Source organism: Gopherus flavomarginatus, chromosome 20, assembly GCF_025201925.1.
Source record: "Gopherus flavomarginatus isolate rGopFla2 chromosome 20, rGopFla2.mat.asm, whole genome shotgun sequence".
In the NCBI taxonomy this organism is placed as follows: Eukaryota; Metazoa; Chordata; order Testudines; family Testudinidae; genus Gopherus; species Gopherus flavomarginatus.
The window spans coordinates 12,245,254-12,250,543 of record NC_066636.1 but is presented as its reverse complement, the minus strand read 5'-3'; positions in this window follow the sequence as shown (position 1 = coordinate 12,250,543).

Below are 5,290 nucleotides of genomic sequence, written 5' to 3'. Positions count from 1 at the left end.
GAACTAGATAAGATTATGGTGGATAGGTCCATCAAGGGCTATTAGCCAGGGTGGGCAGGGATGGTGCCTGTAGCCTGTTTGCCAGAAGCTGGGAATGGGCGGCAGGGGATGGATCATTTGATGATTCCCTGCTCTGTTCATTAACTCTGGGGCACCTGGCACTGGCCACTGTCAGAAGACAGGAGGATACTGGGCTAGATGGACTTTGCGTCTGAACCAGTCTGGGCGTTCTTATGTCTCCCTTGGAGCAGCAGTGACACCCAGTGGGCAGTCAGAGTAATGCACAGAAGGTGTTTTCCTTGGCGCAGCAGTGACACCCAGTGGCCAATCAGGGTAACACACAGAGCATGTTTCCCTTGGAGCAGCAGTGACACCCAGTGGCCAATCAGGGTAGCACACAGAGCATGTTTCCCTTGGAGCAGCAGTGACACCTCGTGGTCATTCAGGGTAATGCACAGAAAGTGTTTCCATTGATACAGCACTGACACCCAGCGGTCAGGTGGTGTAATGCACAGCGTGTGTCTGCCTTCTAGGAGCAGTGACACCAAAGGACTAGTCACGGTAAGGCACAGAGTGTATTTTTCACCAAGCTGCGTAATGCACAGAGCATGTTTCCCATGGAGCAACAGTGACACCCAGTGACCAGCAGGAGTGGCATCAGACTCTTCTCGTTTGGTGGGAGACTGAGGTGGGTAGACAAAAAAAATTGGGGGACTGTGCCCCCCCATCACCTGGCCTCTCCCATGCCTCTGCTCCTTCTCAGTTAAAGGCCAGGCTCATCTCCTCTCCCACTGGCCAGGGTTTACAGCAATACAACCTTTATTAAAATAAAATAGTGAACAGTTTACTTTCAATAAGCTAAATCTGTCCAAATTTTTGTATTAAATCCAAAGTTCTTAAAGATCCCATCAACAACCAAAACCTAAATGAAAATTTGAAACCAAAAACAATGCTTAATTTAAAACCCAAACATTAAGAAAAACTTTGTTTTTAAAAATAAAAACTAACAAATGCCATAAATTAATAATTTCAAGGTTTTATCAAAAAGGTGTGCTACAGCAGGATGATAAAATAACATCAAATAAATAAGCCTGAACTCTAAAACCTCCTATAAAGGAATTGAATCCTTGAATACTGGCCAAATCTGTATAAAATATGCAGAAGTATGTCAAAACTGGTGTTGCAGGTCAGCCATTCGAATCCAGCAAATGTCAATTAAAATCTCCATTCCAACTTAAAAAACCAAAACAACCCAATAAACCAAAACAGTCACCGCCTGAAACAAACCTGCACAGAAGCAAAATTAAACCTGTGTCAACATTGGAACAAATAATGTAAATGTCTAATTCTAACTTCTTGTTTCTTGCAGGAGGAAAGTGTTTTGCACCCCAGTAACCAGGCTATCACTGCAGCTTTCCTTTCACGAAATAAGATTTTTACCAAATATAAATTGTCCTCATATTTCTCTAAGAGAAATTGAAATTGTATCTTTGCTCTAATATCCCAAGTGTGCAAGTCCATCCCCTCAGAGCAGCCCCACACCCTGAGCCCAGGGGAGAATACCAACTAGTTTGGGCATTTGTAACCCTGGGGCCTGAAGCTGATGAGAGAAAGGGAAGTGAGCCATCTTGGAGCTTTCCGATACCACCTGCTGGGAGCACAGGGAATTGACTGAGCAACGTCCTGGCTGATTTTGACCTTGTTCTCCACCAGCAGGCTCCACTGGAGAGCTCGGGAGTGACATGACCATGGGAGCACCCTATGTACATATTAAAATCTGCCATTTGGGGGCCATTGGGGTGAAATGTGGGTACTTTTGGGGTTGGGTCCCACATGCGAAGGGATGTGGACAATGTGGAGAGGGTCAAGCGGCGGGCAATAGAAATGATTAGGAGGCTGGGGCACATGACTTACGAGACCCTACAGGCCATATCCTGTATGTTAAGCTAAGGCAAGGTTAGCATATCTATATTGTGACCTTTTACTAAGAAAGCAAAGTTGACCTGTATCTTTTTACTTAAATAGATAAGTACTCACGCCTGTCTAAGACCTTTACTTAGACCAATCGACAATGGAGAATGGCATAGGGTTTTTTTTTCAGTATTCTACCCACAGACTTAACAGGTACAACACAAGGGAACTTATGTGCATATGTACATGTCATCAACATGCACAAACATACTAGCCTGTGAAGTAAGCGTACCCTAACGTTTTGTGGGTGAGGAATGAAATTTGGACATAGGAGGAAGGATTTCCGGTGCTTGTGCCCTATAAAAGAGGTAACCCACCTCACTCTAGCACTTCACTCTATCATTCTGACTTACTTCCTCCACTCTCTCTCTATGTACTAGCAGTAGGCTGTACTTGTTCTGAAACTTTAAGTTTCAAGGGAACTAGGCTAAGCTCCATTTCCGTAAGTTTTTATTCTTTGTTTATTAGGTTTTGATTTTAAGTTTAACTTAGTCAAGTAAACCCTAAGTAACAGTAGCTTTTTCTAAGCGCTGCATCTTTCACTCAAGAATTGAGAAACCTGAACTGCAAGGCTGGTTCTGTGTCTCTTACCACCAGGTTATCAAGGAATTGTGGTAAAAGACATTAACCAAAACTTTGTTGCATATAATGCCCTATGTATCTACTGAATAGCAGTAAAGCAACTGTAACTTTGTAACTCAATTAAATTAAATAAAATGTAAGCTAATAAATTAAATTTTCATCATATTATCCAAATTAATATTATTAGTACACTCTAAATCAGAGTACATGGGACAGAGAGTTGGAGTGCAGGTGGATGAGGGCACTGGCCCTGGGAGTGCAGGCTCTAGGGTGGGGTTAGAATGAGAGGTTCAGGGTGCAGTAGAGGGCATGGGGTTAGGGCAGTGAATTGGGCTGTCAGGGCTCTGGAACAAGACCAGGAAAAAGAGAATTGAGGTGAAAGAGGGAGATCGGGCTAGAGCAGAAAGTGGTGGGGGAAAAAGAAGTTTGAGCTGTAGATGGGAAGAAAAAACTCAACCCACCTCTTATCAGGGCATCTAAGAACTAGATGAAAGACATCTCTCCCCCACTGCAATAGCAACTCCAGTGGGCCTGGGTTGAGGGCAGAACTCCTCTCCCCAGCAGCTCCAGCTGGTTTGGGCTGCAGACATCTTGCCTCCACAAATCTGGTGTTCTTGAGCTGGGACAGGGGAGGGGCTCCTCTCCTCTCCATTTGGGACATGGCGGGATGAGAGATGTGACAGAGCTTTACGGGAAATCATTATTTGCCTGATTCATGTGCCAGTCCTAGTCTCTGCTGACCCAAACAAGCCATTTATCCTGCATGCTGATGCCAGTTTGGAGGGTTTGGGAGCAGTCTCGTACCAGGAAGTGGAAGGCAAATGTAAATCTGTAGCCTTTGCCAGCTGAGGACTGTCTGATAGCGAAACTTGCTATCCCATCCACCAGCTGCAGTTCTTGGGCTTGAAATGGGCCATCATTGAGAACTTTGGAGACTACTTGTGTGGTGATCAGTTTCAGGTATGGACAGAGAACAATCCACTGACTTATGTGTTAACAAGGGCTAAGCTGGATGCTGCAGGGCAGAGATGGGTGGCTACTTTTGCTAGCTGTGACTTCAGCATTCAATACCAATGATTTGGTATAATAGGGAGTGTGATTTACCAGGAGCACCAATTCTTGGTTGTGGGGAGGATGTAAGCAGGGTCAGAATGAACTCTACCCTGACATCTGTTGGTGATGTGTTGTAAAAGTCTTTTGTTGCTGATGTGCATGGTCACACCCACCCCGCATTGCATGATGGGAGTGCTTGTCCAAATGGTCATTTCGGCTGCTGTGAGATCCCCAATCTCTTTCTTAATAGGGCAGGAGTAATAAAGTGTAGTTATCCTGGTGATATGAATCAAGGACAGTAGAACGGTCCTTAGCAGGTCATGCTTTTGGGAGTCACCCGAACCTACATATATCTCATTAGGCAAGGGACATGGGTTCCAAAGCATAGTGAAATAAAAAAGGTTGAAAATGAATGTTTAAATTTAGCATTATGGGTCTTTTTTGAAGTTTCTAACTGCAGATTTTATGGCTTTTTTTCTTTTCTAGTTTAAAAATAAAGCTTTTTGTAATTGTAGTACAAATTCAGTTCTATGCTACAGACCTAAGATTGCTAATAGTTAAGTATAAATTTTAGATGTACTTAGAGTGGGGGGTTCTGATCTCACTTACACACTGAAAGTTGTAAGTAACTTCACAGTTAAGTAAAATGCTCTTTTCCACTCTGACTGCATGGAAATTTTGCAGGTTGGACTCAGGGAATGCATCTGGGGGGCAGGACTGTTGTGGCACATGCCCCATTTCTGCAACCAACATTTGCTACCTCACTCCATAATGCCACACACAGAGAGACCTTTTACCTTTCATAACCAGAATATAACACAGAAGACATCTACTAGCATAAGCTTAAGGTGAGGGACTGTAGCACTAACAGCAATTTTAAGAGATTCAAAAATGTCTCTACCTTTACACACCAAGAACAGCAAAAAGAAAATCAACTAAAACAACCACAGACAACTAAATACCCATTCCAGCCTCCCACATGCTTTTGGCATTTGGAACCCATACCCCTTAATGGTGAGTACTTTTCAGGTGAGGGTGAAGCTGAAGGCTTAACTGAAAACAGTTTAAGAAGTGCTCCTGTCTCTGGCACTCAGCTACCCAGCTCCCAATGGGGTCCAAACCCCAAATAGATCCCTTTTACCCTGTAGAAGCTGTAATATCCTGTGACCAGGACAGCTGCCTAGCAGCCTGCGCATCTGCCTGCCAGCGTGAGAGCGCATAAGGTGCTAATCCAGATAGTGGTGGCTGAGTGGCAGTGGTCATGAAAAACCAGCAGAATGGTGCAGCAAAAGTGTGCTGGGCCCATAACCCAGAGATTAATGGATCAAAGCCATCCTCTGCTACATGTGTGCTTGCTTCTTTTCCCTCAGGAACTTCCAGCAAGGCAGTGACCAGCAGAGCACCAAGAGCGTAGGCCATGAGGCTACCTGGACTGAAGGCAAGAGGCAGGCCTGGGTATGGCGAGGGCCTCCTGTCCTGGAATGAGGCTGCAGTACTTCCTGGTCCCCTTTTCCCACCCACACTGGCAGGCAGCGTGTGCTGCAGGAGAACAGGAAGGAGGCTCTCAAGACACCAGGCAGTGCTGTGTGTGTGGCTGTCAGGAGAAAGAGCCTAGGCTCCTGACTCAAACTGCCATTGACTGGCGTGGCTTTGCACACCGTCAGCCAGGGCAGGCCAGGCTGCG